Here is a 13,508-nt window from a genome sequence, read left to right as displayed (position 1 = left end):
ATGGTGAATGGCCATAGGATCATGTCATATGAGGATCATTTAAATGAAGCAGAGATGGATAAAAGCCTGGAAAAGATAAAGTTTAGTGATAACATGATAGTTGTTCTCAATCTTTTGAAGACCTGGCATGTGGCAAAGGGACTAGATCATTTCTGCTTGGCTCCAGCGAGTAGAACTAGGAGCAATCGGTAGGCATTTCAGAAAGGCAGATTTAGACTTGATGTAAGGAAACATTTCATAACAAGTACAGCTCTCCAAAAGTTGAAGGGATTGCTTCGGTAGCTCTTCAAGAAAAGACTGGTAGACTACTTGTCCTGGGTTTGTGAAGGGGACTCTTATTCTGGACACTTTTTATTTCTAAATAAGCATGCCAAAGCCTCTGCTTCTTTACTGTGACCACTTAGTTCTCTGTGTAAATAAGCCCATTTATCTGTTTTACATCATTAGGTGTCATTTATTATCATCTTTTTACATTTTTCTCAGTTATCTCTTAAAGAAAAAAACTGTCAAGAAGATATGAAAAAATAAATTTAAGGAGGGAAATGCCTTTTTCTCTTTTTGAATTTCTCATTTAGTGTTTTGTGTTTTTTGTAGATATCAAGTACCATGGACAGTGACATCAGTGCTTTTCTGTAGCACTTAGTGTACTGATAACATTCAATAGATAATGCTTAGAAACTAGGCTACTACTGATAACACAAGCGGCTGTGTAGTTTGATAAGAGAAATCTCTAAGACTTTTTATTCTTTAGTTTCAGGTAAAAGATGTCTTGGTCATCTAACCTATTTATTATTACCAGTCTAACGACTTTCTTGTGTCAGTGTAGCCATATCCATGTATGAAAGGAAACAAGTGACAGTGATCAAGAGGGATGAAAGAGAATATCGTTGATACCATCTTTCCATGTATCAACAGGGATCAGTGATCATGACCAAGCTGGTTCTTAGTTAAGAGGAGTGCTTCAGATCTTTCTGGAGATAGAAGTCTCTATTCTTATCAACTTCTCAGGCTGGTTTTCCTTCTCTTGTGGCTCTAGGTTTGTCTTCTTCAATATTGATCTTAAACTTTTCTATTCCATTAAGGAATCTCTTTTCCAGGAATTAGTTTCACTTTACTCCAGTCCCAAAAGTATTATGCTTTAGGAAGATTCATCTGTATAAAAATAGTTCCTTCACCTTCCTAAAAGAAAAGATAGAAAGCAGGTCTTTAAAAAATTTCCTTAATGGAGTTTTGTGAGAAGGTTTAGGAAATTATTTAGATTATCTAGTATAACAAGGCTACTGTAACTCATGAAGTAATGATATCAGATAATATGAGTCACATACCTAGAATCATAGAAGATTTGCACAGATTGAAAACAGATTTCACTAATAGATTTTCTATATTTCTACACACAGAACTTTATTTCATACATTGAACTGGAATGAGTCTCAGTACAAAAACATACTGGTTTAAACATTACATTATATAGAAATGTTTGAGGCATTTTAAAAACATGTAATTCATCAAAAAATAAGTATTTTCATGTACTATGGGTAAAACAACATTCTAGTCAGCTTGGAATAAAACAGTGTTATGTAGCATGGTTCCTACTTTTATGAAGGTTGCAGTGTAGTCAAAACAACATGATATGCAAGATTAGATATTAACTAGTGGTACAAAGCTATGGTATCAACACCAACAAACATTTGTTGAATGACTGCTACATAAAGGGCACTGTATTAGGCACCAGACAATATCAGATATGTAGTCTGGAAAATAAATGCTATTAAGATTTTAGAGGGTGTTGAGCTCATTACAAGTTTGAGCAGGCATCCTAGAAGATGTGAGATTGGCCTTGAAGGATGGCTTAAATAAATTGAAAGTAGGAAGGAACCACTTCTGGAGAACTGTGTGAGAGGAGGGAACATGTAAGTCATATCCAGAGAACAGTAACAAGATCATCCTTTCTAGAGCTGAGGGTTAACCATAAGGAATAATGGGAGAAAAAAACATACTGAATGTTAGCCTAAGAAGTTTAGAATTTATCTTGTTGGTGACAGGTAGCCCTTGAAGATGTTTTGAATAAGAAAGACATACAAGTTATATTTTATGAAGCCAAATTTGGTTGTGTTGAGATTGGATTGCAATGCTTATTGCTAAATACAAAACCATGTAGGAGGATTCTGAACTAACTGGAAGAGAAGTACTGAGAGCTTGAACTTGGATGATGGCAGTGAGAATGGAGAAGAACCTGAGAAAAGAATGATTGTAAAGAAAGAATCGACATTCATTGGTGGTTGATTAGTATAGGGGACCAAAGAAATTGAATCAAAGAGATTTTCAAGGTTTTGAGGGAGAGTGGGGAAGGATGGTAGTGTTACTGATGCGGTAGTACAATGTAGAGGGGCAGTTGACTTTGGGATCACAGTGATGATGTGGACTTTAAACTTTTACATTTGAGGGCTGACAAAACTTATAATTGATGATGGTATGCCACCAGCTGGGAGTTCGTTATTATAGCTTAGATAACAGGTCCAGACTAGAGAAAGAGATTTGAGAGGGAATAACATAGAGGACGTAGTTGAAGCTGTGACCAGTGTGGAAATATGGGGAAAGGCATTGAGGCAACTGACTTGCCCTATCCCATCCTCTTCCTAATCAATACATTTCCCAGGAATGTCAAGGTAAACCCATGGTGTTAGAGATATCAGCAATTCACCAAGAAGATGCTTGAGGTAGGTGGTGGAAAATACTGACAAAAGAATGAACAAAAATATTTTATCCCATAAATGCTTACCTCATCAACATTGTAGTATCTTTGGTGAAAGGGCTCACTGGACCTTTTTCAGGACTGCACATCCATCTTTGATGTCTGCCTGATTCACTAAACTCTTACTGTGGCTCCAAAAAGCTGTAACACATGCAGCAGCCACACCGTGACAGACCATCTAGATAGAAGGACTAAAACAGGTCGAGGGCCACTACCAGGCCTCAAACCTGTTGGTGAATTAGGAGGATATCTGCCCCAAGCATATGAAGGCTTTCCCAGTGGAATGGGCAGGTGAGAACAGTTTGTTTGTAAAGTCATGAAGGCAGCTGAGCTGGGTGTTGTGCAGCACTTATAGCTTGGTCACACAAAGAAGTTGCCATGGTCATCCACTGCAGCCTGGGCCATCACCAGTTGTCCTGATTTTTGTCTTACTACTGGATTTTAATAACTCAAGCAGAGAAAGTAAAGCTTTGTGAAACTCTGCCTCACTTAAATCCAATTCACATGTAAGTCAGTACCTCATCTATGATGTCACTGGTCCTCTTTGAAAACAAAGTGCAAAAAATAACAACTATCCCCAACATATCATTAATTCTTGATAAAAAGGGATAACTGAGATTCTTCTAAATCTAGCCAATTGGGGACTTAAAATGCCTAGAGCAAACCCCAATTAATGGTATAAAAATTCATTCCTCAAAGGAATCCTGAAAACAAGGAGAAAATCCCATGTCCACTCAAAAATTTCCACCTTGATTTTCTACTATATTTCCCAAAAGCATAGATTTGCACAACCATTTTATGGCCCTCTCCGAAGGACATACACCATAAAAGAAAGACTCTTTAGTGAAGGAAAATATGGTGGAGTGGGTCAAGCACAAAGCTTGTACCAGGGATACTTGGGTTTGGGTCCTAACTTCATTACTTAATATTTGTGAGACCATGCATGAGTACAGCACTAGGCTCTTTCGGTTCCAAGTTTCTTACCCACAAAACAGTGGGGTTGGACTAGATATCTCATTGAGTTCTCAATCCTATGAGCCTATGACATTGATGTTGAAACATCCCATAGTTCTCAGGAGATCAACCCTAACCCTGCTCAGAATGTTGAAGTGCTGGTGGTGAGGTTAACTTCCTACCTCATTTGGAGCAACTGTGTTACCTTGAAGTAGTAGGAGCTGAGCTGCACTTCCTTGTCACTTCAAGAACTGAAAAGCATCATTAAATTACTTCAAACTGTGTTATGTAAAGACCCCCACTAATGATACCTGTAGCAAATGTTAGAGATCTGAAATGGAATGATAACCCAGGCATGAGATATTAGATTTCCTAGTATTATGAGTCTAAATTCAGCTTTAACCATTTACAGAGATCTTTTATCATTAATAGAATGGAAAATAGACAGTGGAAAATGTGCCCAGAACAAAGATTTAAACCACAAAATGAGGACTAACACCTGGAGCAAAAAATATAAGAAAATACATTAGCCCCAGGTCTAAGGCCAAAGTTAACCTCATGGGAAATATCATTTAAATGGCATTCAATCCCCAAATCATCTAATTAAAATAAAACCACATATTTCTTTGAAAAGAAATTACTAAATAATACCTAAAAGCATTGAATTTATAAAATAAGTTTTCAAATCCTTGCAATTCGGTGGATGTCTAGTTAAATAAACCTGCTAAATAAAGTTAAATAAGATTCTTTGCCATATTAAGGACAAAATAGGATATTTATCACTCAACTGGAAACAATGCTGATCTGTAAACAGCTAATTGTTGGGTTTTTTTTTAATCTTAGGACCAAAGTATCTACACTGATTAGATATATTATTGCAGTGATAAAAAGGGATGATGGATGCTTTTCTGTATACAGCCAATTGAGAGCTTGAAATGCCTGGGGAAACCCTCCAGGGTTTCTATGAATTTGGTGTTTTTTGTTTTTTGTTTTTTCATTTATTTTTTTTAAACTGAGATTTTTTAAATTCTTTTTTCCCAGTTCCAAATTCTTTTCCTTCCCTTCTCCATTCATTGAGAAGGCATGAAAATCAAAATTTATCAGCAATGTGTATAGTTATGTAAACAAATTTACACATTATCCATCTTTAAAGGAAGTAAGGAAGGAGAGAGAGAGAGAGAGAGAGAGAGAGAGAGAGAGAGAGAGAGAGAGAGAGAGAGAGAGAGAGAGAATATGTTTCCACTTGTACTCTGAGTCCATCAGTTCTCTATATGGAGATGGATAGATGGATATTTTATCAGGAGTCCTTTGGAATTGTGGTGGATCATTATGGGGATCAGTGTAGCTAAGTCTTTCACAGGTGATTTTCCTTACAGTGTCTCTGCTCCTATGCAGCTTGTTCTCCAGGTTGTGCTAACTTCACTTCAAAGACCTCTTACGGAAGAATATCAATTGATTGTGGTACATTAATCATACTGAAGACCAGAAACCCTCAGAGTAAATTCAGTGAAAAGTTCATTCGTGACTCCTTGTCTTCTGAGAACAGAAGAACAGAACCTCAGTTATAGTTTTTTCCTCTGTTGCTTTAAGCCATCTTCTAGCATATGTAATGCACCACAAATACTGCTTTTCTTTGCAAATCCCCTTTAATTTTCAAAGAAAGAATATATTGAAGTGCCTCCATTTTTCATGGCATGAGTTTCTCTTTGGGGAAGAATAATATGGCAGAAGGTCTTAGAAAAAGCCAGCTTTGAGACCTACCACATGTGGGATTTTTACCTTCCCTATTCCACCAATGTACCTGAAATGAACAAGTACTGCCTTTGTTGCCTGCGTGGCCTGGCTACTCATGGAGGCCCCTTCACTTAATCTCCACCTTCTTGGATATGAACTCATTTTCCTTGAAATTCGTCAGTTTCCCAGGCACCTAAAAGAGCTCCTGTGCTGGGAAGGATATACATGAGAAAAAATAGGGGAAAATGCATTCTCTTTTCCTTTCATTTTCCTTAATCCTATATCTATTTCATTCAATTCAATAAGCATTTACTTAGACCCTAGCCATCAAGGGTCTGAGCTAGGCATTGAGGGAGACAGAACGATGAATTAGACCCAATCCCTGTCCTTAAAGAGCTTGAAGTCTAGTAGGACATATTAGACAAGGATAAAAGTAATTATCATACAAAAGAAAAGAAAACAATTGAACAGTACAAATGTAAACCAGCAGCCCCAGAGTTTTGATGAGGGGGAGATCATTTTACACTTAGTAACTTAAGAAAGATTTCATGGAGGAGATGAAGATGAAGATGAAGAAGACTTCATGGAAGGCCTTGAAGGAGGAGTGCCAGCATTCCTTCAAGTGGTTTTTCAGGCTGTTTTTGATATACATTTTTGTTCATTTTTGCATTCTGCTAATGAATGGTAGGTGGAAATTGTGGTCTCTAAGCTAAAGTTAAAATAATAACTACCAATTCCCTTCTTCTTGGTTAACTATAAAATAAATAGATCCCTACCTCCTATCCCTCTCACTGCCACATAGGAACTAATCGGGAGTATTGAAGTCTCCGGGGAAGAGGAAAACAGTCATGTGGAAGGCAGTTTCTCTTCTGTCCTCCCATCACATTCTACTTTGCTTTCTATTACTTTTTGTACTTAACCCCATGAAGGACAGACATGAAGAATTCACTCTCAGTCAACTGAGTCAATGACTTGTCAGAAAGTAGATACCCATTGTGTCTTAAGAAAGTTTACACAATGCAGCTACTAATTGCTAGTAACTCATATCTGTTAGCAATGAGTTAGAAGGTCTGGTCTTAACTCTATTAGCAACCAGCCATGGAATGCTGGACAAATCACTTCCCCTTTTTAAGTCTCAGTTTCCTGAACTATAAAATGGACACAATTGCGATCTTCTCTACTTCATGAGAATCAAATGAGAAAATATATGTGATGTGAAAGCTGCTTGTGAACTATGAAGTCATTCGACTGTGAGTTCTTGTGATACTTCTTCTCTAAATGCATTGATTTCTTGTTCCATTGCAGTCTCTCACATACTCTGTAGCTAATCCTGATCTATCCGGAATCAAAGTCTGAAATTGAGTATGGTGCTAGTACATCCTGAGCTGTAGGGAACTCTGTTGAAGTTTGGCCACATTTCATGAGTTAGTTCTGCCTTTACTTCTTCATTTATATTCACACATTTAAATACTGGGATGATTCACTGCACCTACTTCCACCTATACCCCTTGCCAAGTAAGGGTCAGGATAAAGAGTCTCACTTCTAGAATCATAGCTATCCTAGTCCTCTGAACATCTTTCTGTATAGGGACTACTAGCACTTCTAGTGTGAGGGCTTGCTGAACATTCTTCACAGATACTCATCCACCTTTGGTGTCTCCATGGCACTCAACTGTCACCTGTGACTTCAGCTGTAGCATGTGCAGTGGCCACACTCCTGTAAACTATCTCAGTACAAAGGCTAAGGGTTGAGGGTAACTGACAGGCCTTAAGCCCATCAGTGAGTTTGGGTGTGTGTGGGGAGTGTCTTTCTCAAGCAGGTGAAGACTTCCCCTGGCAAAATAGGTGGATGAGAGCAGTTTATTGCAACAGTTATGAAGGCAGCTGAAGCAGGCACTGTGGAACACTTAGAGCTTGGTCATTCATCAAAAACTCCAAGGCCATCCACTCCATTCTGGACCATTGCAAGTCATCTTGACCTTTTTCTTGCCACTGGGCTTTGATGATTCTGGAAGAGAGAGAGAGGCTGACAACTTTGTGCAACTCTGCCTCCCTTAAATGCAGTTCACACCAGAGTCAAGACATCACAATGTCACTGGTCCTCTTCGAAAGTTAAGGACAATCAATAACATCTCTCTGACTTCACCACAGCTCATTGGACAATTATGAAAGTGATGTTGTGTTTCTCTTCCTTTGAGCCCAGGTCAAAGTTGTAACTAGGGTAGAGTTATTGGGGATTTGTTCCAGGACACAAATAGTTGAGGATGTTGACAATACCAGCAGTCATCCATCAGTACAAAGCCAATAGTACTTATTAGTTAGTTTAAAAGGCTAACAAGTGGTGGATTGGGTTGATTTCCTTTCTGATTTCTCTCTCTTCTTTCCCACCCCACTCCCTCCAATTGAAGATGCTTTCCCTAGGCACCAGATGTAGTACTTGCCCTGGTAGCAAAAATTTCCAGTGAGGACTGTGCTCCAGGTGATCACCACTGTTAATTATCTTCTTCCCCATTTCCCCCTGATAACAATGGAGTCCTCAAAAGAATAGGGGAAGAGAAGTGTTCCTGGGAATTTCACATGCCCTCTCCCTTCTCTAGTCATCCAAAGGGAAATGGATAAAGTGCTAGGCATCACCTTTTTGAAAGCTCCTATTGATTGAAAGAGGGCCTTTCTGAGAGCCATCTGAAGTTCAAGACATAAGGACGAATCACCCAGACACACCAAGAAGAAAATGATGGTTGTGGCAAATGTGGTTTTCTGAAACTAATTTTTACAACTTAGCTGTCATTCTGTTTCACTGATCTTACTTTTCTGGTCAATTTAAATGATTACATCCTGTATGCTCTGAAAATGGAGCATATTTACAGCATTCACATTCTTGCAAGAGATGGCGAATTTTCATCTTAGCTTTAGCGATTTTGTTGAGCAGCAATTGGAAAATCTGGTCACCCTTAATCTCTTGCCAGTTGTTGAGTTCTTGGCCTAATCACAAGCTCCAGTAGTACCTTCTTCCTTTTCTTCAGCCAATGAAAGAATAGGCTCTGGACTTATTTTTAGGCATCTCTTAACTGTCAGGGGAAATGCCTGGTACCAAATTATTGCAGAGTTGCACACAGAAGCAGTTACTGACAAGTCTGGTGAGAGGTCCCTCTCCTCCAAAGCAAACACCTGCTGCTCCCTCCAACTGTCACCTCCTTCTCTCGAACCACAGCCACCTGTCAAGCATCCCAGATGACACCTCCCCCTCAGCAGCCACCTGCAGCTCTTGCCAACTGCCTCCTCCTCTCCCTCCTCAGGAGAAGCTACCTGCTGCTTTCTCTCATCAGGCAGAAACATGTGAGGGAGTTTAGTGTTTCCTTGGCAAGTGAATTTCCTGCCTGCCTAAGCAAGCTACCTCTCTTTGGAGAATTGGTGTCAGAATGTTGTGTACCTTGAGATGCTGTTGTCCATAAAGAGCTGCATCTATTGGCTTATGTTGTATTTAAACTCGCTAACTGATAACTTTCCCCAAACCCTTGTCCAATTTAATTTTTTCTTGTTGGGGCCCAAATGATCCATTGACCAGATTTATAGGAAGACTTACGTGTAAGTGAGTAAAACAAAACAAAACACAACACAACACATATGTTTTATTAGATACCAACATCAGGATTGTGTCTAAATTGAAAAATTAGTTCAGCTAAGTTTTTCTTTTAATTTGGAGATATAAATATTCATTTAATTAGGATGAAGAAAAGAAGGGCTGAATCACCAAATAGATTTTGCTAATTAAATTCTGGGGGAAAACACATTTTGAAGCTTTGCTTTTTTTAAAATTCATAACTTCCAGATATGCAGTAATTTCACTCATACTTTTCATTAATTCATTACTTTTAGTAAAGTTGATTAGTGAATACTAGATGAAATATGAAGAAAATACACATCAGCAGAGGTATTTTTAACTCCTTGGTACTTCCATGAAAATGGAAAACAAACAAAGATGTTAGATATAAATCTTTGAATATTTAATAAGATATAATCATATTTGTTTTGAAAGAAAATAGAAAGCAGTTTAATACAAAGTAATGGAGCAGAGCAGCTAGTTTACAGTTTATTTCTCAAGACATCTGATTATCCGTGAGAATTCTGAATCATTTTTCTAGTACTTTTTCTAGTACTATTAAGGCAAACAAATAAGGCCCTTTTAGTAGTAAGGTAACCTTTAAGCTACCCCCCATGACTTGAATTCTAAGGATGCAATAGCAGTTAACTATGCCACCTATGGCCTAGTTCAGTGTCATTGTAGCTCAGGATAAGTAGGCTTGGCAAGGGTCATGGTGTACCCTATAGACAGCCCTGCAGTGGGTTCTTAACAGTATAAATCTGGAAAAAGACAAGTCTCCAGAATTTATGTGAGGTCTAGAGCTCTGCCTTGAAGCTTAATACCATATTTCCTGTCAGTCTTTTTTTTTTTAAATTAATTTATTTGTCTTCAGCTTTCTACAATCACTTCCATAAGTCTGAGATTTTCTCCCCCTCTCTCCTCAATCCCTCCCTGAGATGGGTTCTTATGCAATTTTATATGGGTTCTATACATACATTCTTATTAATCATATTCACATTGGTCGTTTTGCTTAGAGGAATTAAAATGAATGGGAGCAACCATGAGGATAAACAAAACAAACCAAAACATAACACAAGAAAAATATTTTGCTTCATTCTGAGTTCTGATTCCATAGTTCTTTCTCTGGCTATGAATGACATTTTGCCTCAAGAGTTCTTTGGGATTGTTTTAGGTCCTTGCATTGCTGTTAACGGCTAAGTCTATCAGAAACAGTCCTCGCATACTGTGTTTGTTACTGTGTACAATGTTCTCCTGGTTCTGCTCATTTCACTCAGCATCAGTCCATATAAGTCCTTCCAGGCCTCTCTGAAGTCCTCCCATTTCATCATTTCTTATAGCACAATAGTATTCCATTACATTCATATACTACAGCTTGTTCAGCCATTCCCCAATTGATGGACATCCCCTCGATTTCCAGTTTTTGGCCATCACAAAGAGAGCTCCTATAAATATTTTTGTACATGTGGGACCTTTTCCCATCTTTGTGATCTCTTCCTATCAGTCTTGTATAACTCTTTGGTGCGATATTGTCTCGGTACTGATTGTGGTAAGCAGATTCATTTTAACCTCTAGCATTGAAACACAGAAATTTGGCCTATTGAGATAAAGGCAAGATTGGACTGCTAAGGACTATTTTCTCTTTGGTTATGTTTTGTTTTGCTTTTTCTCATGGTTTTTTCCATTTGTTTTGATTCTTCTATGCAACATGACTAATGTGAAAATGTGTTTAATAAGAATGTATGTGTATAATCTATATAAGACTACATGCTATCTTGCGGAGGGAGGGGGGGGTAAGTTTAAAACATATGGAAGTGATTTTTGAAACTGAAAACAAAGAATAATGTTTTTTAAAAGATTGAACTGCTAAGGGAGATCCTTTGTTTATTATATAAACTTGATTGGATGTTTAAAAAACCGAGACATACATGCATCTGCAAGGAATGATTTATGGGTAGGTTGGTCGAAGGGTAAGAGGATGATCCAGGAGATGGTTGATGTCCCTCACACAAGATGTCAGCGTGTCATGGCCTAATGAATAATAGTATAGTCTTTTTTTAATTTATGTTTATTTATTTTTAGTTTTCAATATTTGTTTCCACAAAATTTTGAGTTCCAAATTTTCTCCCCATCTCTCCCCTCCCCCATCCCATAAATCCTTGCATTCTGATTACCCCTTCCCTCAATATGCCCTCCCTTCTATCACACCCTTCCCTTCCCTTATTCCCTTCTTCTCTCTTTTCTTGTAGGGCAAGATCAGTTTCTGTACCCCATTACCTGTATTTCTTATTTCCCAGTTGTATGCAAAAACAATTCTCAGCATTCATTCCTAATACTTTGAATTCCAACTTCTCTCCCTTCCTCCCTCCATACCCATCCCCTCTGAGAAGGCTGGCAATTCAATATAGGCTGTATAAGTGTAGTTTTGCAAAAGACTTCTATAATGGTCATGTTGTATAAGACTAACTGTATTTCCCTCCATCCTATCCTGCCCTCCAATTTATTCTATTCTCTGTTTTGACCTTGTCCCTTCCCAAAAGTGTTTACTTCTGATTACTCCCTTCTTTCATTTGCCCTCCCTTCTTTCATCCCCCCTTACCCCACTTGTCCCCTTCTCCCCTACCCTTTTGTGGTGCAAGATATACTTTCATACCAAACTGAATGAAAATGTCATTCCCTCAAGCCAAATGTGAAGAGAATAAGCTCCCCTTTTTCCCTCTCACATCCTCCCTTTTCTCCTCCACTGAAGAAGTTTTTCTGCCTCCTTGATGTGTGATAATTTACCCTATCCCATTTCTCCCTTTCTCCTCCCAATATATTCCTCTCTCACCCCTCAATTTTATGTTATTTTTTTAGGTATTATCCCTTCTTATTCAACTCACCCAGTGTTCTCTCTCTGTGTGTGTGTGTGTGTGTGTATAATCCCTCCAACTACCTAAGTATTGAAAAAAGTCTTAAGAGTTACAAATATTATCTTTCCATGTAGGAATGTAAACAGTTCAACTTTAGAAAGTCCTTTATGTTTTCTCTTTCCTGTTTACCTTTTCATACTTCTCTTGATTCTTGTGTTTGAAAGTCAAATTTTCTATTCAGTCCTGGTCTTTTCATCATGAATGCTTGAAAGTCCTCTATATCACTGAATGACAATTTTTTCCCTGAAGTATTATATTCAATTTTGCTGGGTAGGTGATTCTTGGTTTTAATCCCAGTTCCTTTGACTTCTGGAATATCATATTCAAGCCCTTCGATCCCTTAATGTAGAAGCTGTCAGATCCTGTGTGCTGAAGAAAATAACACCTTTAAAAATAAACTAACGCAATTGGCAAAAGAGGTCCAAAAAGACAATGAGGAGAAGAATGCTTTAAAAAGCAGAATTATACAAATGGAAAAGGAGGTTCAAAAGCTCACTAAAGAAAATAGTTCTTTAAAAATTAGAATGGAACAGATAGAAGCTAATGACTTTATGAAAAACCAAGAAATTACAAAACAAAACCAAAAGAATGAAAAAATAGAAGATATTGTGAAATATCTCATTGGAAAAACAACTGACATGGAAAATAAATCCAGAAGAGACAATTTAAAAATTACAGGACTGCCTGAAAGCCATCATCAAAAAAAGGAGCCTAGACATCCTCTTTCATGAAATTATCAAGAAAACTGCCCTGATATTCTATAACCAGAAGACAAAATAAATATTAAAAGAATCCAGAGATCACTTCCTGAAAGAGGTTTGAAAAGAGAAACTCCTAGGAATATTGTAGCCAAATTCCAGAGTTCCCAGGTCAAGGAGAAAATATTGCAAGCAGCCAGAAACAGTTTGAATATTGTGGAAATACAGTCAGGATAATAATATAGTCCTAAAGTGATTGGAAATGAGGGGTAAAGTCTAACAGGCAGGTATTTTAAAGCATAAGAAAAGTTCATGGTTTTGACTGAAAAATATTAATTATTTTAAGTCAACAAAAATGTTTGGGCTGAAACTCTACTAGGGCAAATCCTGATGAAGGCAGCAAATTCATGGTCTATATGGTTGTTTTTCTGAGTAAAATTTCTTTTGCTGCTTCATTAAAGGGGTGAATTTTTATTTTTGTTACTATCATTTGCTTCAGGTCCTGCCACACTTGAATGAGATTGCAGCTCCAGTGCCTCTGACTGGCAGAGCCTTAGACAATACGGCTTTAAGGAATAACCAGATGTGGAAATTGAGAAAAATCACTCACCTCAAGGGCTGAGAGTCAGAATGTCCATGCTCCCATGTTCTCCACCTGCCTTGACAGTGAGTTGACCTTGAGTCTTTTTCTTCTGAGATATATCCCTATATGATAACACTCAACAGAAATGACACAATATGTTTAATATTTCCCTTCTCATGAAAATAAGCTTCTACTCCTGTCTTGTCTGAGCTTGTTTTATAATATTGTTGTAATATAATGCGGTTTAGTTCTGGTTCAGTGTATAAGCTGTGAT

General features: G+C 37.8%; 1 pseudogene; it reads left to right on the top strand.

Annotated features, from left to right (window-relative positions):
• The window catches only part of LOC140515475 (WD repeat-containing protein 82 pseudogene), a 445,535-nt pseudogene that overhangs the window by 243,836 nt on the left and 188,191 nt on the right, over positions 1 to 13,508 (top strand).

The sequence above is a fragment of the Notamacropus eugenii genome, chromosome X (genome assembly GCF_028372415.1).
Source record: "Notamacropus eugenii isolate mMacEug1 chromosome X, mMacEug1.pri_v2, whole genome shotgun sequence".
Classification (NCBI taxonomy): Eukaryota; Metazoa; Chordata; class Mammalia; order Diprotodontia; family Macropodidae; genus Notamacropus; species Notamacropus eugenii.
The sequence above is the reverse complement of the archived record's forward strand: the minus strand, read 5'-3'. Positions and strand labels throughout refer to the sequence as shown.